Source organism: Schistocerca serialis, chromosome 3 (assembly GCF_023864345.2).
Source record: "Schistocerca serialis cubense isolate TAMUIC-IGC-003099 chromosome 3, iqSchSeri2.2, whole genome shotgun sequence".
Taxonomy (NCBI): domain Eukaryota; kingdom Metazoa; phylum Arthropoda; class Insecta; order Orthoptera; family Acrididae; genus Schistocerca; species Schistocerca serialis.
The window spans coordinates 374,414,994-374,441,002 of NC_064640.1; the positions used below are offsets into that span (position 1 = coordinate 374,414,994).

Below are 26,009 nucleotides of genomic sequence, written 5' to 3' on the forward strand. Positions count from 1 at the left end.
CAAAAATCAGCAGGTGGCCATATGTAGCTCGCTGTCGATTGGCTCATGAACACCACCAACCATTCCTATCCTGTAACATTACTGGTGACGAGAAATGGTGTCTTTGTGCTAACTTAAGGAAAAGAGAGGAATGGTTGAGTCCAAACAAAGCAGCAACTTCCCCTACAAAGACCTGTGTGCATCCACAAAAGATAATATTAAGCATCTGGTGGAACAGCGATGGTGTGTTGTACCACGCATTGCTTCCCTGAGATGTAACCATCACTGCTGACATTTACTGTCAACAACCAAGACATCTTGCAGACACTGTCCAAGAGCAGCGACCAGGGAGACGGCACAGAGTGATGCTACTCCATGATAATACTGGCCTGCATTCTGCTAGACTGACAAAAAAAAAAAAAAAACTATACAGGAGTTGGGTTGGGAAGTCATTCTGCACCCATCTTATTCACCTGATCTTACACCCTCAGATTTTCAACTTTTCCTCTCTCTAACACATTAATTTCAAGGAATTTTTTTTTGGGGATGAAGATTCGCTCTGAACATGGCTCGATGAGTTCTTTGCCTCAAAACCAGGTGATTTCTACAGTCACTGAATTAAAAAGTTATCCCAGTGTTGCAGGCTGTTGTAAATAGTGAAGGAGAATATATTATTGATGACTGAAGTGTCTGTTATGCTTATCTGTTGTTTTTATGAAGCTTATGGAAAAATGCTATGAGCTTATGCACCAACCTAATGTTATGGTTCAATGGGGAATGATGAGGGAAGGAATTAGCAGTGACTTTGCTGAAGCAGTGTGTCTGGTACTTGTGTGGACTGATTCAAGAAGAGGAAGAAAGATGGGAGGGACAGAACTTAAATCAGAATCTATTGTAGTTATTTGACATTGTCCTCTCTGCACAACCTCACACAGGTGCTCAGAATGAAATGTGTCTGTTTATATGTCTGCATTTGTATGTGAAAGGAAATAAAAACCATTGAAATCAGTAGTCTTGGTTTTCTGATTTGACAAGATACAACTTGCTTTATTTCAATGTGTAGTCACTGCAACAATTATGAGTTTGCTTGCAGTTTGGTCAAATGCAATCAAAGCATTATACCTACTTCTGACTTTGCAGTACTCTCAATTTTTGTGTCCTTATATTGCTCAGGAATATGATAAACATCTGACGTCATGTGCCTGGATGAACCATGGCCAAAACAGATTCAGATTAAAAATAATTGTTCTACTGCATTCTCTGTCATCTGTTTACGTCTTTAACACCTCATCCTTTAATTTGACTGTAGTTACTCTTTATCATTCCAGGTTCTTGTTAATTTCTTCTTCTTTGCTCTAAATCAGACTTTTTGTGTTCAATTTTTCAGAAAGCAGAACCAAAGCATTCAAAGAAAGATATGGCACCTGAAAATCTTTATTGAAAGTTACCTTTCAGTAATTTTACGTATGTGGAGAATATTTGTGGAGTAGCACCAGTTACCGGTAAGTATGTTCAGAGGACAACCATAAATACGTGAATGAAAATTAAATTTGATAACTTATGACCTGTCATCATTCTACATTAATTTGTAAGTCATATACCCATCACAAGTTCTTACAGTTTCATTGCCTCATGTATATGATTTTTTCAAATACTTGCAATATTGTGTGGTATTTCAAGTGGAGCCCACCTTTCCTAAATTTATAAATGGACAGGCTCATATAACATTTGAATGTAGGTATTGCAGTTCTCAAGTGTGAATATATGTCAGTTACTAATGTGTGATAACAAAGTGAGCAACTGCAAAAAGAAAAACAAGTCATCATAGGAGCACTAGAAAAGCGTGGACCACAGGCAACTGCATATTGTTATTTACATTGCCACAAACAAGGCGTATTGGATGGGAAATAATTGTTGTTGAGGGTTTCAGCATAGCTGTTTATTTGCAGCACGGTAGTAGTCTTCTGATGTGTAACAGAATGTACGCTCTAAACCAGAGACTGTCTTGGGTATGTGGCAAGTTTGGTTGTTGAGTTATTAACCTGAACCAAAAGGTTTGGCCTAGTAGCCTGGTTAAGCTCATGCTTACACTATAAACCAGAAATGACTATTTGGGTGGCAGGTTAGACGAAACCTGGAAATCTGTATATGAGAAACCAACATTATCTCTCAATGCATGGGCGGGGAAGTCTCAGAAGTTGCCCCTCTCTGTGAAAGCAGTCATCCTCTCATAACACTAAGTAATGTAGTCCATCAACAAAGGAGGTGGCTTACAAAACGCTCGTTCGACCTATACTTGAGTATTGCTCATCAGTGTGGGATCCGTACCAGGTCGGGTTGACAGAGGAGATAGAGAAGATCCAAAGAGGAGCGGCACGTTTTGTCACAGGGTTATTTGGTAAGCATGATAGCGTTATGGAGATGTTTAGCAAACTCAAGTGGCAGTCTCTGCAAGAGAGGCGCTCTGCATCGCGGTGTAGCTTGCTGTTCAGGTTTTGAGAGGGTGTGTTTCTGGATGAGGTATCGAATATATTGCTTCTCCCTACTTATACCTCCCGAGGAGATTACGAATGTAAAATTAGAGAGATTCGAGCATGAACGGAGGCTTTCCGGCAGTCGTTCTTCCCGCGAACGATACGCGACTGGAACAGGAAAGGGAGGTAATGACAGTGGCACGTAAAGTGCCCTCCGCCACACACCGTTGGGTGGCTTGCGGAGTATAAATGTAGATGTAGATGAATTGAGAACTGGTTTAAACACAAAATAGAAAGTAGTCAAAATTTAAAGATGATGTGGCATTTGTCTCTAAGATACATTAGACTTGCCAGGAAGTGGAACTTTTATAATAATAACTGAGTGATGTCCCAAGTGAGTAAGATTGTGAACTAATATGGCCAAGAGGAATCGGAGACAAGGATATCATCAGGAGTGACATAGGAAAGTTAGAGGGGAGCCTGTTGTTCTCTATATACATACAGGGTGAGCAGCAATCTGTGGTTGTTTGCTGGTACTGTGTTGTACAGTAAGGTGTTGAATATGAAGAGACCGTAGGCGGATACGAGATGACTTAGACAAAATTTCTAATTGGTGTGATGAATGGCAGCTAGCTCTAAATGTAGAAACTGTAAGTTAATGCTGATGAGTAGGAAGAACAAACCTGTGCTGTTCGGACACAGTATTACTATTGTCCTGCTTGACACAGTCATATCATTTAAATATCTGGGCATAACATTGCAAAGTGATATGAGGTGGAACAAGCATGTGAGAACTGTGGTAGGGAAGGCGAATGATCGACTTTGGTTTATTGGAAGAATTTTAGGAGAAAGTGATTCACCAGTAAAGGAGACCGCATATGGAACACTGGTGCAACCTATTCTTAAGTATTGCTTCAGTGTTTGTACCAAGTCGGATCGAAGGAAGGCATCGAAGCAGCTCAGAGACAGGCTGCTAGATTTGTTATTGGTAGGTTCGAACAACACATAAGCGTTACGGAGATGCTTTGGGAACTCAAATGGGAATCTCTGTTGGGAAGGTGATGTTCGTTTTGTGAAATGCTATTGAGAAAATTTCAAGAACCAGCATTTGAAGCTGACTGCTATACGAGTCTAATGCCGCCAACATACATTGCGCGTAAGGACTATGATGATAAAGTATGAGAAATTAGGGCTCATACAGAGGCATATAGACAGTCGTTTTTCCCTTGCTCTATTTGCAAGTGAAACAGAAAAGGAAATGACTAGGAATGGTATAGGGTACCCTCCACCACGCACCATACGGTGACTTGCATCATATCTATGGAGATGGGCTCTAGTTAATTATCGAATGTTTCTACAAGACAAATGATTCAGATGCAGTAGTGATAGTTATCCAAAGTTTGCCTAAGCTCAATAGCACAGAAATACCTTGATCACATGGTCATTTTAGAGGATGACTTTAATTTGCCCAACATTGATTAGGAATATTACTCATAAGTTTGTGACAGTATGGACAAGTTTCCTTGTGAAGTGTTGCTGAACACTTTATCAGATAGCTACCTCCAGTAACTTTTCCAATGGTGTACAGGTAAGAGAAATGTTTTAGACCTTCTGGCTACATACGGACTTGATTTTCAGTGGTTATCAAAGTGGCAAGGATTAGTTATCATGGTGCTGTAATAGCATCAGAGGCCACATAGGCAATAACTCTCCAGGAAACAAGGATTTTGTGTGGTGCAGATGATAAAATGTCAATAATATTCCACTTAAAAGAACAATTTAGAGCAGGCATAGGCTATCTTTAGTGACCCGTGGGCCTGATTCATATACTTTCATAAGCTCATGGTGCACTCTGTCAGGCGGTGTTCAGTTTATGTTCAACCCCATCTTCAGATGTTTACATTTACTTACACATCATAAACATAATTTGTTTAAACTCTTGAGCAGGACTGTAAACAGCAATGTAAAGTGGTAGTCTTAGAAAGGATAAAAGAATCAACCAACCAGTTGCGTAACACAGGTTTATTAGAGCCGTTGATATAAGTATAAAATTATTTTCTTTAGAATGTATAATTTCTAGGTGTTCGAATCTCCTTCTGATGAAGATAATTTTATAATTATCAAAACCTATATAAACCACCGACACTCTGCTTCAAAGATGAAAAAGGAAATCTGATCACCAGCGTGGAACAAAATTGCCAACACCTAGCGAACTACTTTGAAACGCTGCTAAGCTGCAAAAGACATGATGAAACCTTGACATTTGAGAAGCCTAAGAATAAGCTACCAGACTCTGAACCACCTAATAAAGAAGAAATTAAAGAGATCTTGAAATGATTGAAAAACAATAAAGCATCTGGTAAAGATTCGTTAGTCGCGGAACTACTGAAATACGCAGGAGAAAACTTAATAAATAACTTCGAGGCGCTGTTTGAAGAGATTTGGAATACAGAGAAGATTCCGGAGGAATGGAAGACAGCATTGATTCATCCGTTACATAAGAAGGGTGCCAAGACAAATGCAAATAACTACAGAGGTATCTCATTGTTATCAGTGGCCTATAAGATCCTATCCAAGGCACTACAAAACAGGATTGAAAATCAGGTAGAGAAAGAACTGGGTGAATATCAGGCTGGGTTTAGAAAAGGAAGATCATGCAGTGAACAGATATTCAGTCTACTCTCCATAATACAACTTCGCGCACGCACATCGAAAAATCTAGTAATTACATTCATAGACTTCAAAAAAGCATATGATTCTATTGATAGACCAACTCTGATTAACACATTAGAAGAATTTGGGATTGATGATAAAAGCAAAAGTCTAATCCAGGAAACCCTTACGGGAACAAAATCGCAAGTGAAGTTTTTGGGTAGATTGTCACAACCGTTTGTAATTGGAACAGGTGTTAGACAAGGGGATGGGCTCTCCCCGCTGTTGTTTAACATTGTCCTTGAAAAAGTGGTCAGGGAATGGAGAAAGAAGATGGCAGAAGCTGGAGTGAAAAATGGGATAACGTTAGGAAGAAATAAAACAAAAATTGAATGTCTGGCATTTGCTGATGACATGGCAATATTGGCAGATGACATCGAAACAGCAAAGATTCAGATAGAAATGCTGCATGAGATCGCTGAGAAGACAGGTCTACAAATATCGTATGAAAAGACAGAACTGATGATACAGGACAAAACAGACCCAACACAGACATTGCAAACTAAATATGGAATAATTAAGAGAGTTCATAAATTTAAGTATCTAGGGGAATGGATTACACCGACAGGGTTACCAAATGTTTCACTACAGGAAAGAGCAATAAAGATGGAAACGGCATACCAGCTATGCCGAAATGTATACAATAAAAAGTCGATCTCCATCAATGCCAAGCTCAGGCACTACAATGCGGTAATAAAACCAGAAAGTTTGTATGCGATTGAATGCATCCCACTGAACAGAAAACGTCTGTTGGAGAAATTGGAAATAAAAGAGAGAAAAATACTGAGAAAGATCTTAGGACCTAAAAAGGATGGACAGGATTATAAATTGCGATCCAATAAAGAGTTATACGAGAAAATTGAAAAACTGACAACATCCTTTAAAAAGAGAAGACTGAGTTTCTATGGGCATGTCAAAAGAATGGCACCAGACAGAACGGCAAAGAAAATCCTGGAATACATGGAAAGCAGAAAGACACAAATTAACTGGCTGAAAGAAGTAAAAGAAGACATTGCAGAAATGAACATTATACCAGAGACAGTTTACAACAGAATGGAATATAGGAATGCCATCAACAAAATACAGGGATTCAAAGACCGAACGCAATCAAAGAAGACGGGAACAACCTGGTCGCAAGAACGTAAAGAAGCCCACTCAGAAAAAATGAAGAAGTACTGGGAAGAACGCAAGAAAAAGCACAAGAAATGACTGATGCTTAGCGTAGTCCAAAGTTGACTGTAACGAATAATAATAAAAATAATAATAATATCAAAACCTAGGTCAAGAGTTCTAATAAACCTGTGTTATGCAACTGCTTAGCTGATTCTTTCATTCTTTCCAAGATCATTTCTTTACTTACGACATTTTATGAGTACAATAGCTGCCTTAAAAACTTTAGTCACAAAATTCTGCAGTGCCATTAGTAAATATATAATGTTCACAAAGTGTAAATAAATGTAAACATCTGAAGGTGAGATGCCAAGCATCTTGGAATGTCATCATGGAAAAATAAACACCTGTAAAAGCACCTGGTTACAGCTAATTCATTATAAATTACCTTCGGTTTCAACAGTTTCTAATATGTCTGCAACTGACAAGAATTATGTTTTAATGTTAAATCAAGAAAGAATAGAAAAACAAAATACAGCAATGAGGTAGAGAGTTCCAGTCAACATGCAATGACGAGTAACTTCATGATTTTTGGCTACAGTTAGCTCATTTGAGTGTTTGAAATTTAAAATTTACTGTGTTAATATCCACAAACACTATTAGCAAGTATTTTTTAAATATTTGTCCCAAACTATTTGTGATGACTGACTGCATGGGCATTTATTGTTTCTGTAGCACTAAATAAATACAACGTGAGCATCTTACCCTCTCCCCCAGGAATTTCTTTTGTGGACCAGACCAAAACTAATTGCAGGACAGATCCAGCCCATGGGCTGCTGGTTGCTCACCTGCTATTTAGACAATTTAGTTCAAGTCTAACAAACAATAACAGTTGTGATTAAAGCTGAGAAATATGATAAACTGTACTGTAGATAAATATACCAGCAAAATAAGAAGAAGGCAAAACTTCACCTTTGTTTATTGTGAAAACATTGTTGTACTCTTGCAGAAACAAAGGTTGTACAGAAACTTACAGTGCAAATGTATGCATCCATAAGGAGGACTGTCAAAATTTCTGCCATAAAATCCCTTATAAAACTCAGAAAACCCTAGGATGATCTGGCCATATGTAAAGTCTGTTAAAAAAACCAAACCTTCCATCCAGTCTCTTGTGAATTAATCTGATGTTGACACTAAAAGTAACCAGCAGAAAGGCAAACATTGAACTTTTAATTTAAGCATGAGAAGTCTATTACTGTATTGCTGTTTTACATGTGCACATACTCCCAGACAAATGCTGTTGCAGTTACCACTCCCAAGACTGGAGGACAAAAATGGAATTATTCAAACAAAAATAACTATTAGTCCGTGACAGTATTAATATTTGTTTGAGTAAGCTATGGATTTAGCCTCTTTCTTTGCTCATTTTTTTTGATGATCTTATGCAAAGTGAGTAATCGTCTTTGAGTGGGAAAGATTGCAGATGCACTTCTGTTTACAAAAACAGTGAAGAATCTGATACACAGAATAATATCCCTAAGATACATGTATTGCAACTTTATAGAATTTTATAGAATGTGAGGTACATTGAGGAAAAGAAGCTTCTTTTGAACAATCATTATAAATCCAGGTAAAACCAGTTATATAAAACAAAGCTCACGTCTTCATAAACAGTATCTTGTAAACAAAATACCAGGTATATTCAGTCATATATTTTCCAAGGAATTTGTTGCTAAGCAACAAATTGTTTCACAAAAGATTGGTTTGAAAATTTTTTGGCAATTAAAACCCAATATCTTAAATTGGGTGAAAAATGTTCAGCAGATAGGATCAGCATTGTTATCAAATTGTTTGCTGATAGGGCTATTGCTTGCAGGAACTTAACCGTAGTTGGTAACATCCGTTTCATAGACGGATATAAAATTTCTCAACTATTTTTTGGCACACGTGCATTGTTAATTTGATCTGATGTTTCGATTATGCTTCGGTCGTGAGTTGAACTTATTATTGCGCTTGCATCATTGATTCATTTCCACAATGGTATTGTTTTACTTGTGCACATATGTCAGCCACATCATCTAACAGGCAGATATTACTGTAAAACTAAGAATTTTCTTCCATCTGATGGACAGATTTTACTTTAAGAGAGTCCTTCTTTTGTGTTACACTCGTTACTTTCCAAATATATCTCTCTTTCTGGATGGCAACTAGTGGGGGGGGGGGGATATGTCTGATGTGTCACAAAGAAGCAAAAAAAAAGGTGCAGATGGCTTTAGAGCAGTTTGAGGAGAGCGATGGTGATTATCATTCAGATGATTCTTATGTCCCTGAAGATCACCTATCAGATTCAGACCTCAACAGTGATTCTGAGATATATGTCAGTGACGTTCTCAACTCATCTGAGAATAAACTCTTTTCAGAATTGGGTGAAATAACACCACCAAAACTGACATAGCTTACCATGGCAAGACCAACTGTTTCACTTGGAGTTCCAGAACACCCATTTGTGGCACTAAGACACCACACAGAAATATAATACAAATTAGATTGTCATCATGGTTAGGCCCCCCAATCAGTTAGGTAACAATCCAGACCCAGAAGAAACATGGTATTCATTTTTAAACACTGAGATTTTGGATGAGATTGTACCATATACCAACTCAAAACTGCAAATCATAAGGAATAAATTATAAAGAATCCTTCCTCCCCCAGTTATAGACAAAACTGAAATTGAGGTGTTGATTGGTTTGATGGTTCTAAGTTCCATTTTCAAATCTGGGCGTGAAAAATTAGCACCACCTTTTGCAAATGACTGTACCGAAATCTCATTTGTTGTGCAACCATCTCTAAAATGGTGTGAAGTTTTGCTGGTGTCTCTCAGATTTGCTGATTCATGTACTCATGAACAAAGAAAGAGACAACCCTGCAGCAGCTGTGTTGAACATATTCAACATCTTTATTTCTAAGTGGCAGGAGGTTTACTCCATTGGAGCTCCTGCTTTACACACACACACACACACACACACACAGCCGGCCGAAGTGGCCGTGCGGTTAAAGGCGCTGCAGTCTGGAACCGCAAGACCGCTACGGTCGCAGGTTCGAATCCTGCCTCGGGCATGGATGTTTGTGATGTCCTTAGGTTAGTTAGGTTTAACTAGTTCTAAGTTCTAGGGGACTAATGACCTCAGCAGTCGAGTCCCATAGTGCTCAGAGCCATTTGAACACACACACACACACACACACACACAAGAAACATGGCATAAAGGTAATGTCTTACAGATGCACATTCATCATATTTTAGATCTTACAATATTGTCTTTTGTTCCAAAAAAATCGAAGGCAGTTATAATGCTTTCTTCTATGCACCCCTTTTTTTTTTTTTTTTTTTTTTTTTACTGATGGAAAAAGCAACAAACCAGTAATTATTAATTTCTATAATGTCATGAAATCTGTTGTAGACACTTTAGACTTGAAGTTCAGTAACTACTCAGCTAACCGGTGAACGAGGAAGTGGCTGCTGGCAATATTTTACCAATATCAGTGAGCTGTGGAAGTGCCAATGTAGTTACATAAAGGTACATGTCAAGATTTGAGTTCATGAAAAGAATAGGAATGAGCTTAATCAGAAGACGTATACAGAGAAACCTGCAGATTCCAAACTTACTGGATGAACCTAAGAAAACTATGTCAAATATTTTGGGTGAAGAACAGCAAGGTGGCAATCCAACAAAAAGAGAAAGAAATGACTAGTTATGAAAGAGAAAAAAACTGTCATCACCATCCCTATATACTGAACAGAATGGCGGCATACAAGTGCGTGAAATGTGATAAACCCAGTTTCTTACAGTGCTCCGTGAAAATATGTGCAGAAAATTTGTAATTTTTTATGTACTTCCATATATAGTATAGCTGAAAAAATGTCACCTTTACAAACTGTTTCATTGGAAACACTAATATTTAATTTTTTGAATTTTGCAAAAGATTAATGAAGTTTATAAACTATTTCACGAAGAAAAGGTATATAATTTTTGCGTATTGTAACACCAATTATGATTTAAATACAAAAAATATTGGTATTAATATTTCGTAATGCATTTAAAATGTTATTTATTTCTGATTTTTCTCTAAGATGGGTATAAAATGCAAAATTTGATAATCTTAGTCTCCCAGGTGGATGTTACCATTAGCAAACTTTTTTACATGTTACCAACTGAGGGTTAATGTCACTGGATAACAGTCTAGTACTGCAGAGACCGACCGAGATGGTGCAGTTGTTATCACACTGGACTCGCATTCGGAAGAACGACTGTTCAAGCCCCCATCTGACCATCCTGTTTTAGGTTTTCCATGATTTCCCTAAATCACTTCAGGCAAATGCTGGAATGGTTCCTTTGAAAGGGCATGGGCAATGTTGTTCCCCATCTTTCCCTAGTCTAAGGGGACTGATGACCTCACTGTTTGGTCCCCTCCTCAAATCAACCAGCCAACCAGAACTGCATAACAAGTTGGACAATACTTTCAACAGATACCAAATGACAGCTCTCTTTGAATGTGGTCAAAACCAACATAATGCACATACCAAAGAGAAGTAATCTGTTAGTCTTCAGTTACATTACTGATAAACATTTGGAGCCTGTCATATAATTTAAATTTTATGTACGAGATAGAACAAATATGTGAATCGGTACTAAGGAAAGTGAAGTGAAGACTTTCATTTGTTGAAATGGTTGTGGGGAGACTGCAGTGTATCTGTAAAGGAAGTCATGAGAAGACATTAGTGCAACTGATTCTAGAGCACTGTTCTAGTGTTTGGAGTCCATAACAAGTAGGCATGGCAGTAGATAAAGAACAGATTCAGAGGCACACCACTAGTATAGTAATCTACATCAGCATCCATATTCTGCAAGCCACCTTAAGGTGTTTGGTAGAGTGTAATTTGTATATCACTGTTTCTCCCCCCCCCCCCCCCCCCCTTCCTGTTCCAGTTCCAAATGATTCACAGGATGAAAGATTGTTGGTAAGCATCCATGTGAACTTGAATCTTTCTGATTTTATCTTCATGTCTTTCGCTAGATGTGTGGGAGTAAGTATTATATTGGTTTACTATTCAAGGAATGTCGGCTCAGTAACTTGAACTGTAAACCACGCTGTGATGCAAAATGGCTCTTTTGCAGAATCTGCCATTGGAGTTGACTGATCACCTCCATGATCCTTTCTTGCTTACTGAATGAACCTGGCAATAGGTCAAAACCTATATGAAAGTTTAATGAAGCTGCTCAGAAATCTTGAATGGGGATCTGAAAGAAGATTGTAAATTTTTTTTCTTTTTCCCCAGATCAAATTTGTGACTTTCGTTTTGTGTTAAAAACTTGCTGTTTGGGCGTATGTTTAGTAGTGTAGTGTATATTGCAAGCATATTGTGAGGCAATGAAAATTGAAGTTGTTGGTTAGCTGTATTGTTATTGCTTGTGAAACATGTAACGCGATGGTCACAAACATATGGAGAATAAGTAGAAGATCAAAAGTGACATTGTGTATTCAAAGATGGATCTCTCTGAAATTTTGATCTTGTGTAATAGCTGCTTAACACTTGCCATCAACTTCAACAGTAATCAGACAGACTCATAAACATTGCACCTTCTGCTGAGTGCCACTGTGCCTGTTTAAGCCAGGTGCTCACACAGGTTCATGTTCAGTGTATTTCTTGCTAAGCCACACCAGGCTATCAGTATCTATGGCGCAGCAGAGTCAACTATGTCATCTGACACAAGTAGAATTTGACATTGTGTCCTCTTTGAATTGCGCCTCTACTTGTGAATAGAAATCCATGACTTTTTATTTCTGTATCAGCTTGAAAGTGGTTGGAAGGTTTCCAGTTTACATAACAGAAGAATTAATGATATTTGGCTACATGGTATAAACCTGACAGAACAGTATTTCTTTGTTGGTTGACGAAGTCTCAATAAGTGAGGAAGCTGTGACAGTAATTGAGCTTCTGGACGCACATGCATTAGAGGAGGATCCAAGTCCCTGTATGGCCATCCTGTTTTATGTATGGCCATCCTGTTTTATGTTTCCTGTAATTTTCCTAAATCACTGCTGTCAAACTCTGCAGTGGTTCCTTTGGCTGGCTAATGCCAAATTTTTTTTCCTCCGCCATTATCCAGTGGACACACTGCTGCACTAATTACCTCGGTGGGAGTGAAAAGTTAAACTCTAATATTCTTAAATTTATTCAATCTCAAAATTCATAATAAATAAAAAAAGTGACAAAAATTTGTAAACTTTTTTTGGGCTTTGTTACTTAAGTTTTGATTTTAAAATGTAATGGGTGACATAGTAATAAACACCCTGTCTTCGGAGTTTCTAAAGCTATTTGTGCTCTATGATGACAGTAGTTAGTGCCATCCTGTGGAGATAATTAAGCCCTGGCTGGACATCAGTTCAGAGATACACTGGTTAGACAAAACATTATGACCACTGCCCATCATGACATTGTATGCCGCACAGTGGCATTACGGGCATGTGATGCAGTAAAAGTGTGTAAGCAGAGCAGATGTGGGTGGGAGATCACCCTAACAAAGGTGTGGGCTGCAAATGGGGAAATCCATTGAATTAAGCAACTTTGACAAACGGCAGATTATTATTATGCAGGGCCTGTGAACGAGTATCTCGAAAATGGTGAAGCCAGTCAACTTATTATGTGCAACTGTCGTGAGCATGTACAGAAAGAGGTAGAAGGACAGTGGAACTATCACGAGATGCTAAGTGATTGGCCATCCCTGACTCTTCACAGAATATGGGGTTTGCTGGCAAAAAAGGTCGATTCTATTTTTGTGTTAACAGATTGTGTTTTGTTTATTGTCAACCTAACCTCACTTTCCTGTGTGCTGTACGTGTGGTCAGTACAATGTCTAATCGTGGTTGTAAAAGCTCTGCTGACAGTTTTTGTTATATTGGTGGTGAATTTGTGATTAAAAAATACCAAAGAAACATTACAAACTTTGTGAAAAAGGTTTATCTATCATACTTTGGATCCAAACTTCGTGATCAAGATAAATCTTGGGCGCTGCATTAGGTATGTTATTTGTGTGTTGAGGATCTGAGAAAATGGTCCAAAAATGAGAAAAAAGCCTTTAGATTTGCTGTTCCCATGATATGGAGGGAGCTAAGAAATTATCCCGATGATTGCTACTTTTGCAGTGTTGATATTACTGGCCATAATTCGAAAAACAAGAAGATAATAAGCTACCCTAACCTTCCATCTGCCATCCGACCAGTAGGGCATTGTGTAGATTTGGCAGTTTCTGAACCACCAGATGATTTAAATTCTATTCCAACGGAAGCATTTTCTGATGTACAATGTGATTTAGATGAACCAGATGATGATGAATTCCACTGTAATACAGATAGTCTTAGAGCCCAAATTGTTTACTCAGACCGAGCTTAACGATTTGGTTAGAGATCTGGGCTTAACGAAAGAAAAAGCTGAATTGCTTGACTCTAGATTAAAAGAAAAAGAACTTATTGGCAGTTGGAACCAGCATACACATTTATAGAAAGAGAGAGCAGCAATTTTCCAAGTTTTTTCAACTAGAAGGTGATTTAGAGTACTGCTCAGACATTCCCAGTCTGATGAATGAGTTTGGAATTGAATACAAAAAGGAAGACTGCAGGCTGTTTATTGATTCATCCAAAACTAGTCCTAGAAATAGTGCTAAATAAAATAGGCTATTCTGCTCATGGTTGGATGATATATGGTGAGCTAAAAGTAACATGCATGCTCCTTGGTCAGCAAGGTGGCTTTACCAAATTTCCATGTTTCTTGTGTGAATGGGACAGTAAGACTAGGGATCATCACTGGTGCAGAAAGAACTGGCCTGTGAGGGAGTCTTTAAAACCTGGTGGGAAGAACCTTCTATGCAAAAACCTTGGAAGATCCAAAAAATGTACTCCTACCACCTCTACTACATATAAAGTTAGGCCTAATGAAACAGTGTGTAAAGGCTTTGCCTAAAGATGGACCATGTTTTAAGTATCTCTGCTAAAAGTTTCCCCACCTTTCAGAAGCTAAACTAAAAGAAGGTGTCTTTATCAGACCTGACATTAGAAAATTGATCTTTGAAGTTAACTTCGAATCCACAATGACCTTAAATGAGAAAGAAGCATGGGTATCATTCAAGCAAGTCATTACAAAATTCTTAGGACATGAAAAACACCCAGTATATGTTTCTATTATAGCCACAATGTTAAAGAAGTTTAAAACTTTTGGATGGGTAATGAGCCTGAAAATTCACTTTCTGAACAGTCACCTTGATTACTTCCCTGACAATATGGGAGATGGTAGTGAGGAATAAGGAGAACGTTTTCACCAGGACATTAAAGTGATGGAAAAATGCTACCAAGGCCACTGGGACACCAACATGATGGGGGACTACTTTTGGTCACTCATTGAGAAATTCAGCAAGTGACTCATTGTAGAAAAAGCTACAAAAGAAGCTTCGAAGAAAAAAGAGAAAGAAAATACAAACCAATTCCAGCTGACAAGTGAAACCTCTATTAACCCACATCATTGTTTTAAGCAGCTTACTGTAAATAGAAACCATGCTTATGTTGTAACAAAGCGTTTCATTAATTTCCCTGTTCACCGTATAGCATAGGATTTTTATACTATATAATAAAAAGCATATTGCTCAAAAACTATGGGTGATACAAAAAAACTAAGGCTAGATTTGGATTCTGCTCATAAAAATCAGCTATCAAAGTAAAAAAAACAAATGTTTGCCTGTGTTATTTATGCGAATTACATGACTTGTGTGTAGACTTCTAATGACACATACCTACACAAACTGTCGGATACCTGATACGCAGAATCAGTGATGTATTTAGTTACAAAGAGTACAAAAACCTCTTAAGCAGGTGATCTTAATGTTTTGGCTTGTCAGTTTATGTACATCTCATCTTGGCATTCTAAATATACAGCCATACTCTACAAACTGCTGGAAAGTGTATGCCAGGGAGTACTTTCCATTGTACAACACATTGGTTATCCTATTCCATTCACATATGGAGCTTATGGCTGCTTAAATGCCTCTGTGCACACTGTCTTTAGTATAATTTTATCTTTGGATACCTACAGGAGTCATATGTATGAGGCTGTTGTGTATTTATGGATTTTTCACTTAATAGTTGGCACTTGTCTTCAACAGGCTGCTACTTAAGGTTTTTCAGCGTTTCCATGATGCCCTCCCATGTGTCGGACAGACCTGTAACCTTTCATGCTGCCCTTCTGCGTATACGTTTAGTGTCACCTGTAGGGTGTATTTGATATGGGTCCTCACACTTGAGCAGTATTGCAGGGTGGTTTGCAGGAATATTTTCATCAAATCTGTTTGTAGGCTGATTGCATTTTCCCAATATCCATCCAATGACCGAAGATTACTGCTTGCTTCAACTACAGCTGAGCCCATCACCTCAAGTGGCTCACAACTCTGTCGTGAGAATGTGTGTGGCGAGTATGGAGCCCCAAGCTATTGCAGGATGTACCTCCTTTTCTGTGATGCAATCTGTCATCTCCTTCCTTCTGTTGTTCTCTTTCTCATGGTGGCAACCTTTGATGTTGACATGGCTCCGTAGGCACTCTCTCTCTCTCTCTCTCTCTCTCTCTCTCTCTCTCTCTCTCTCTCTCTCTCTCTCTCTCTCTCTCCCCCCCCCCCCCCCCTCTCTCCCCTCCTCCACCTTTTGACTGGAGTAATTTGTTTTTCCCTCCTGGGTTTGACCTTTATTTTCCAAATTCTTCTGTAATGTGGACTGACTGGGAAAGAACACCTTAAATAGCACCTGCTGCAATCTTGTAGATAATTTGCGCACAATCCTCCTGGGGCATCAGGACTCCCTGCAACGACCATCATGCCAGACTGATTTCACTGCAGCTGAGTGATGCCTTTGGGGAGAGCCCTTGATCCGAGTAGGTGGCATCAGGGCAGATGTTTCACATGTGAAACATATTAAATTACATCACAGCTATAGACATTCTTACTAAGTTTCCTCTTCAGGTAGAAATTGAAAGTTCAATGCAGACAGTTACAGCCCTACTGCTTTCCCTACATTAGCTGCTCTGTAGGAAGAGGGACAAATCAGATGTCTGGGAGCGAAACAGTACTTTGAGTATGGCCCAAGGAACCATCCACAGAAACCTTATGTTCCAGACAGGCAAGGAGTTACGAGCTAATCTTGAATGGCGAGACATACATTTTGTCTGACATTTCCATAAAGGTCTCGGAGATAATAGAATAGGTACAGGCACCTTTATCTTAGCCTTTGAAGCGAATGTTGTCCCAGAAAAAGTGAGTCTTGGTGTACACACATGATGTGAAACCTTACGTCCCACTGCCCATGAGGTGCTTTCGATGCTTGCGCTTTGGTCGTATGTTGTCCCTCTGCACAGCAGACTGAAAATTTGTTAATTTGGGATGATCACTCTGCAATGGTAGTGCTTGTGAATGACCACCTTTGTGTGTCAGTTGCATGGAACACTGTCTTCCACATTCACTGGATTGCCTAGCCTTCAAGAAAGAAAAGAAAATTTATGAATGTAAATCTATTGATAGCCAGTCGTATACTGAGGCATTTAAAAAATATGAACACCTGCACCCCATTGATATGATGTCCAGTTGTGCAGAAGTCCATTACATCTGTTTTGCAAAATCAGTTCTCCCACCACCCTCCTCTCTTGTGGTTCTTGCAGCACCTTCTTTGAGGACCAGTCCCCACACGTGGCTGCAGGAGCAGCTTCCTCCTCCATCTACAAGTGACAAGGCTCCCTCTTGGAACCCTTGTCCCTAGAGACGCACAGCCTGATGCCAGCCAGTGGCTGAAGGAACCGCAACTTGGGTGTCCCAGGGGCACCTGCTCTTCATCAGCCTCCATAGTCATCACAGATAGGCCCTCACAAGAATCCTGACCAAAGTCTGAGGGGAAGGGCCCATGAGATTCTGAACCAATGCTCTTTGATTTAATTCCACAGCATTTGGTGACATGCAGTGATCCTGGCACATGAAGACTCTTGGCCCAGTCGTACCTAACCTGGACACGCACATTATGATCATTCAGTGGAACTGTAGTGAATATACCATCTCCTGTCAAAACTACAGCACCTTAGTTCCTCCTCTTCTGCAATTTGCATTGCTCTACAAGAAATACACAATATCAGTGACCATTCTCCAACACTTCGTGGTTATCATGCATTCTGTCAGAACCATACTATGTCCAAGAGGGCATCTGGAGAGGTCTGTATATTAGTTCACACAGATGTGGTCAGTGAGTGGATTTTCCTTTGTACCACATTGAGAGTGATAGTGGTGCAAGTGCAAACAAGCTGAGTGATCACCATTTGCAACATTTAGATATCTTCGAGCTGGTCACTTCCTTGCCTTGAATTGTCCACCTTATTCCAGCGACCCTCTCCCCCCACCGCGCCATCCTGGCCCCGCTTTCTCTCCTACTTGGGAATTTCAGTGTGCACCATTCCCTGTGGGGGAGCACTACTTCGTCTTGTAGGGGCCTTCTGCTTGACCAGCCTCTTACTCACTGTGATTTGTCTCGCTTCAGATATAATACTGCTACCCACTTCAGTGCTGGTTGTGGACCGTTTTCAGCTGTCGATGTAAAGTCTTTTCCCCCACTCTTGTGGCTTCACTGCATTTGTGATAACACGATGACATTTGAAACAGTGACCGCTTTCTGGTGATCCTGTCGCATCCTTGCTGTTGTCACATGGAGCAACTATCACACTGGGTGCTTCAAAAAGCCAACTGTTAGCTGTACGCTTCTGTTGTTACCTTCACCCTCTCTGTGTGATATTGCATCCACGAGGTTTTGCCACATGTCTCTGATATGATCACCCATACAGCCAGAACTGCTGTTCCCCTCTCTCTAACCCCATCCATTGCCGGCAAGTGACATTGTGGACGACATTGCAGTAGGTGTTCAGGATCACTGTAGTGACCTGCACTGTTTTGAAAGACATCCTTCACAGACCGACCTCGTCACTTTCAAGTGACTTGATGCTAGGTCTCACTATATAAGTAAACACAGTAAGGAGAAATTCTAGGATGCTAGGTCTCCTCTCTGGGATCATCTGCCTCTTCATCCCAGGTGTGGGCAAAGCTCTGTAGTCCTGTGGGCTGACAGCAATCAACAACTGTTTTGGCTCTCTTATCCAGCTACCTTTCTACTGTAGAAACAAGTTGAAGATGTCCCCTTATGTTCTCTCCCCCTTCCCCTCCCACCGCCATAAAACCGAGTGGTGTAATGAAACTTTTACCAGTTGGGAACTGCTCCAGGCTCTTGCTTTGTCTCAAGACATGGTCCCAGGCCCTGATTAAATTCATAATCAAGTGATCCAACAGCTGAATGTTACCCAAAGATTACATCTAGTCAGGGTCTTCAACTGTATTTGGCTCAGAGGTTTCTTCCCTTCGCAGTGGTGATATATGAGTAGTATCATACTCTCTATCCTTAAGCCAGGCAAAGTCCCAATGGCTCTCGAAAGCTACCAACTGATCACCCTAACCAACGTGCCCTACAAACTACTCAAAAGGATGGTTGCCTGCAGATTATTCTGTGTTATAGAGTCTTGGGGCCTTTTTTCCTCCTATCAGTATGGTTTCCACAAGGCACAATCCACAGCTGATCATCTCATCCTGTTGGAAATGCCAACACCTCATTACAGTCTTTCTTGACCTACGAAAGGCATAGAATACTGCGTGGCACCATCACATTTTACTTATCCTCTATGGCTGGCTTTTGAGGTTCATTACCATTTTTTATTCATCAGTTGTTATCCTGTCCGTTTTGTGGGTTTGAGTTGGTATTTCACTGAGCTACCCATGGGTGCAAGAGAAGGGCACCCCACAGGGCTCTGTACTAAATGTCACTCTTCCTTACCATTCTCCATGGGCTAGTGGCCTTTGTCAGGCTGCTGTATGTTGAAGACTTTTGTGTTTAGTACAGCTCACATTCTGCAGCCTCAGTTGAACGCCAGCTCCAGGGAGCCATCCGATGAACCTCTGTGTGGACCCTTTCCCATGGTTCCCAAACATCTACAAAAAAGAGGATCATGCTTTTCTGTTGTCGTACTGCAGTCCATCTCGTCCCAGAAATTGTGCTTTACTACCAAGCACTTGGTACTTGTTGCAGTCTCCTTTTTTGGGCCGTTGGTTTGATAAAAATCTGACTTGGCTGCTCCATATTCATAAACTACAATGTAGTTGCCTGGGGAAGCTTAACTGTCTCTGCTTTCTTGGCCACACCTCTTGGGGTACAGATCATGCTACTCTTCTCTGTATTTACTGGGCCCTGGTCTCATCCCGACTGGATTATGGTTGCCAAATTTATGGCATGATGGCGCATTTGGCTTTGAAATTGTTAGACCCAGTCAGTTGTCATGGAGTCCATCTGGCCATTGGCGCATTCCGGACTAGTCCTGTAGATGTCTCCTTTCAAAACTGGAATCTGATCTGTTCTGTTCCAACAGTACCAGCCCTTGCTCTCTTGGTCTGTTGGTAATCACCCTTCAACAATTTCCTGATCACCTATTGTGTCCCTTTCTTTTTGCATATGAGGGCTGTCAGCCTCCTGATATGCACCCGCTGGTAGGATTACCAGTTGGAAAGTGCCTCACAGCTCTCTGCCAGGATATCCACCTTTCCTCCCTGGAATATACTCCCAATGTTTTCTCGCACACCCCCTCCCCCTTGATTGGTGCCCAAGGCACGGATTAGGACTGATGTATTTCAAGGTCCTTGTGAGCCCCCACGACTTTCAGCATCTGTTCCCATTAAGTTCTTCAGACGTTTCAGGTTGTTACCGTCTTTTATATTGATGGCTGTAAAATCTGCTGGTCTGGAACACTATTCATTGCCAGGAATGTGTAGTGTTTTTACAGCAGGGCTGGTAGCCATTAAGATCCCTCCACTTTATTAAACAGGCCTCCCTTGATTGTGTTTAATATGTAGTGACTCATAAGCATCTTCGGGCCATTGACCATTATTACTCTTGTCATCACGTAGTCTCTGCTGTTCATTACCTTCTCACTGAACTCAGTCCTACTGACCGTTCAGATGTCTTTGTCTTGGTCCCAGGTCATGTGGGTATCCTATGGAATGAACTGGCTGACCATTTGTGGGTGCAAATATTACTTCTGCTCACTTGGAGATGGAATGATATGTGGTTGGCTACTGCCCCCTGTAATAAACTCCGCACTTTCGTAGAGACTACTGAATGATACTCTTTCTTCTGTTCCTCCTGGAAGGAATCCACAGTCCTATATCACCTCTGCATTGCTCATACCAGGTTAACTCGTTGCATTTTACGTAACGAACCACCCCTCTTTTCTGGCTGTCCATGCAAAGCATGGCCTTCAAATTCCTTGCCTCAAATATTGGCATATTCATGGACAGTTGAACTGGTTCTCTATTTTCTCAGTGAAAGTTTTTATTTTCAGATATAAGGTTTTAAGCAGCAATCAGGGGAGGAGGCAGCTAGGGATTGAGGTGTCTCCCACTGTGTGCTGCGTCTGAGGGCCCCCAATCCTCTGACTCTGTTTTAATTGCTTTTAGATACAGTTTGTCTCTTTTCCTGCCACACCCTATTTTCTATTTCAGAGGTAGCACTCTACATCTACAACTACATCGATACTCTGCAGTCCACATTACAACGTGTGGCAGTGTGTACCCCATACCACTACTAGTCATTTCCTTTACTGTTCTATGTGCATACAGAACAAGGTAAAAATGACTGTGTATATACCTCTGTGTGAGCCTTGATTTCTCATATCTTATGTTCGTGGTTGATCCTTATGTGCAGTGTATGTTGGAGGCAATAGAATTGTTCTGCAGTCAGCCTCAAATGCCAGTTCTCGAAATTTTCTCGATATTATTCCTCGAAAAGAACATCACCTTCCCTCCAAGGATTCACATTTTGGTTCCCAAAGCATCTCCATACCTGCCTCTGAATTGCTTTGATGTCTTCCTTTAATCCAACCTGTACGGATCCCAACCACTTAAGCAGTACTCAAGAATATGTAGCACTACCGTGCTCTATCAGTCTCCTTTACAGATGAACCACACTGTCCTAGAATTCCTGCAATAATCTGAAGGCTACCATTCGCCTTTACTTACACATTTGTCACATGCTCATTCCATTTCATATAACTTTCGAACGTTATGTTCAGATATTTGAACGATGTGACTGTGTCAAGCAGAACACTACTAATGCGGTATCAGAATATCATGGGTTTATTTTCCCTACTCGTCCACATTAACTTACATTTTTCTACATTTAGAGGTAGGTGCCCATTCATCACACCAATTAAAAATTTTGTCTAAGTCATCTTGATCCTCCTACAGTCAGTCAACTTTGACACCTTACCGTACACCAAAGCAACATCAGCAAAGAGTCTCATATTGCTGCCCACTATGTCTGCCAAATCATTTATGTATATAATAGAGGGAAACATTCCACATGGGAAACATATATATCTAAAAACAAAGATGATGTGACTTACCGAACGAAAGCGCTGGCAGGTCGATAGACACACAAACAAACACAAACACACACACACAAAATTCTAGCTTTCACAACAAACGGTTGCTTCGTCAGGAAAGAGGGAAGGAGAGGGAAAGACGAGAGAAAGTGGGTTTTAAGGGAGAGGGTAAGGAGTCATTCCAATCCCGGGAGCGGAAAGACTTACCTTAGGGGGAAAAAAGGACGGGCGCGCGCGCACACACACACACACACACACACACACACACACACACACACACACACACAAGCAGACATATTTAAAGACAAAGAGTTTGGGCAGAGATGTCAGTCGAGGTGGAAGTGAAGAGGCAAAGATGATGATGAATGACAGGTGAGGTATGAGTGGCGGCAACTTGAAATTAGCGGAGATTGAGGCCTGGTGGGTAACGGGAAGAGAGGATATATTGAAGAGCAAGTTCCCATCTCTGGAGTTCGGATAGGTTGGTGTTGGTGGGAAGTATCCAGATAACCCGGACGGTGTAACACTGTGCCAAGATGTGCTGGCCGTGCAACAAGGCATGTTTAGCCACAGGGTGATCCTCATTACCAACAAACACTGTCTGCCTGTGTCCATTCATGCAAATGGACAGTTTGTTGCTGGTCATTTCCACATAGAATGCATCACAGTGTAGGCAGGTCAGTTGGTAAATCACGTGGGTGCTTTCACATGTGGCTCTGCCTTTGATCGTGTACACCTTCCGGGTTACAGGACTGGAGTAGGTGGTGGTGGGAGGGTGCATGGGACAGGTTTTACACCGGGGGCAGTTACAAGGATAGGAGCCAGAGGGTAGGGAAGGTGGTTTGGGGATTTCATAGGGATGAACTAACAGGCTACGAAGGTTAGGTGGACGGCGGAAAGACACTCTTGGTGGAGTGGGGAGGATTTCATGAAGGATGGATCTCCTTTCAGGGCAGGATTTGAGGAAGTCGTATCCCTGCTGGAGAGCCACATTCAAGAGTCTGGTCCAGTCCCGGAAAGTATCCTGTCACAAGTGGGGCACTTTTGTGGTTCTTCTGTGGGGGATTCTGGGTTCGAGGGGATGAGGAAGTGGCTCTGGTTATTTGCTTCTGTACCAGGTCGGGAGGGTAGTTGCGAGATGCGAAAGCTGTTGTCAGGTTGTTGGTGTAATGGTTCAGGGATTTCGGACTGGAGCAGGTTCTGCTTTCAGCAGGTCTAGAAACATAGAATCAGCCTGTTGCCCTTTATCCATAGTTTGCAGTATATCATGTGAGAAAAGGGCAAGCTGTGTTTCACATTAGTGATGCTTTCTAAAACCATGCTGATTAATGGAGATAAGCTTCTTGCTCTCAAAAAAATTTATTATATTCGAACTGAGAATATGTTCAAGGGTTCTCGATTTTTGTCTGTAATTTTATGGGTCCAAAATTGTCCCTTCTTATACACAGGAGTCATCTGCGCTTTTTCCCAGTCACTTGGGACTCCGTGCTGGCCGAGAGATTCACGATAAATGCAAGCTAAGTAAGGTTCCAATGCAGTCGAGTATTCTTTGTAAACCTTAATTGGGATTCCATCCAGAGCTGGTTACATATCTGTTTTCAACTCCTTCTTTTGTTTCTCTACACTGGGGATGTTTTTTACTGTCGTCCAAACGGGAGTCAGTTCGATGGTCAGACAATGGTATGTTTGTATGATTCTCCTGCATGAACAATTTCTTGAATGTGAAATTTAAAACTTCAGCTTTTGGTATCTTCAAGTGCCACACCAGACTGGTCAATAAGTGATTGGGTAAAAGCCTTAGACCCACTTAGCAATTTTATGTAGAACCAGAATTTTCTCAGATTCACTGCCAGACCTTTTGCTAAGGTGTGACGGTGGTAGTAGTTGTATGCTTCACATGTAGATCTTTTCACAGATGCATGAATTTCTTCTAACCTTTGCTTGTTATCACTTGCATATTCTCTTTTGAACCGAGAGTACAACAGACTCTGCTTCCCCAGCATCTCATGAATAATGGGTGCTTTTTAACGCCTAGACTACACTGGAGAAGGAGTGAGCCAAATGTGGGTGGGGTGACTTCTGGCACATGCAGAGCCCCAGGAATGCCCACCTGTTGCATTACCGGTTTCTCTCCTCTTGTTTTTATTATTGATGATCTATTACATTTTCAACCTTCTCACTTTTACTATTCTGAATCTAACGACATGAAGATGTTCTTTGTTTTTTAGTTGCCTTTGCCCTTCACTGGGCTCTGGCAGGTATTGGACGCAGGGTTGGGCTTTTCTTACCATTGGTTGAATCCTGGGAGACCCCTCATCTGCTCTGGCATATGTGCTGGCCTCATCCATACACTTCTCTACAAATTCTGTCTAAGATCTGGCATCAGTTTTACCTTCAATGCCTCAGTCTTGCCACTCTTACATACTTTCATAATCAGAATATGTACTTCGTGGACATCTTTTTGAGGGTCTGATGACCCAGCTTTTTAGTCCCTTAACCTCTTATCAACTAGCCAACAACTGAGCCCATATTATCATTCCACTTCATATCCCCATAAATTATTACATATAGTACTTGTATGAGTTGACTGATTCCTACTTTAATTCTCTGATATAGACATGGATACTACTATTTTTTGAGTCCACAGTTTCAGATTTCTGAGCATTTGACACAAGTTGCCAAATTTTGCACCATTTTGGAATCTTATCAAATTCTGCCAAGATATTTGTGTAGTTTTTTTTCAGATAGTACTTCACTATAGATAACTGCATCTTCTGCAAAAATGTCTGAAGTTAATGTTAATATGTCATTGACATAAAACATGAACATCAAGGGTCCCAGATCTCTTCCTTAAGGGACAAATCTTCATTTCATTCACAAATTTCATTTGATACACCATATTATCATACTTTCATTAGATTAATGTGATACTGAATGAAATGCTTTCTGGAAATTGAGAAATACTGTGTCTACTTCACTGCCTTAACCCAAATAAGGTTGAATTATTGTTTGTTTGCATTTTAATGATAACATTAATTAATCATTTAATTATAACAAATGTCACATAACAGTTTTACACTTTTTGTTTGCACGGTTTTTGAAAAATACACCAGCTTTCTGAAAAGACTTCATCTGTATATACAGGCACTTAACACAATGTTTCTCTTTAAGCATCAAATCAATACTGTCTTATTATTTTGTAAGGAATAGTATGAAACAAGAAACATGAAGTGGTACATTATATTTAATGCACTGTGTTCTAGTTTTTTGTGATATTGATGACAGTGAAGAAGTTGTTTCTCCTTTCTCAAAACAGGATCTAGTGCCAAATCTGTGACATAATGCTCTTGCTTGTCATATCTAGAATCAATTTTTGATCATCTTCCTCTTTGCAAAGCAACATAGTAGTTTCATTCCAGAATTGCAGTGATGATTCTCCAACAAAATGCCATGTGGTCCAGTTATCCTCCATGTAGAGCTGCCATGTGTTTTGCTCGGCTACATCGGCAGAATGTGCAGTAATGGGGAAGTACTATTTCTTATCCTGATAGATACTCTAATTTGGTCAGCTCTGCCCATAAACTTGTTGTAATGGTAAATGATTCTAGGTTGTTGAATTGCTATCCATTCTTTCTGCTGGTGTGAATGTCACATTACTGGATGATGCGGAACAAAATAGCTAGGAAACATTTCTTTTCCTCTTTAGAGCAATCACCAAGCATCTTCCTATTGGCAGCATACTGATTTGTGTATTTCACCGTGATGCTTATAACATCACTGTCAAAAAAAAGTTCAAAATATTCTAATGGCGCCCTCAGTGAGTGTTTTACAGCACTCATTTGTGGCAAGACTGCAATTGTAGTTGGAAGTGGCTGTTTTGAATAGTGATACTTATGATATGGTTTAGTTAATTTTCTTCATTTTAGTGCTGCAGAATTTCTTTGTATTACAAAGGATACTGTAGCAATGGATGTGAAAGGCGAGCAAAGCTCTACATCAACTGTCATTACTTGCATAATTCTTCATTTTAGTGCTGCAGAATTTCTTTGTATTACAAAGGATACTGTAGCAATGGATGTGAAAGGCGAGCAAAGCTCTACATCAACTGTCATTACTTGCATAATTCTTCATTTTAGTGCTGCAGAATTTCTTTGTATTACAAAGGATACTGTAGCAATGGATGTGAA

At 40.2% G+C, this 26,009-nt stretch overlaps 1 protein-coding gene across 8 annotated transcripts in view; it reads left to right on the plus strand.

The window, feature by feature from the left end:
• The window catches only part of LOC126470197 (catenin delta-2), a 494,830-nt gene that overhangs the window by 316,956 nt on the left and 151,865 nt on the right, over positions 1–26,009 (plus strand). For all 8 annotated transcript variants that reach the window (XM_050097862.1, XM_050097867.1, XM_050097861.1 and 5 more), the window contains one exon: positions 1,367–1,481. The gene's annotated coding sequence lies outside the window, so the exon portion shown is untranslated. The remainder of the gene's footprint in view (positions 1–1,366; positions 1,482–26,009) is intronic.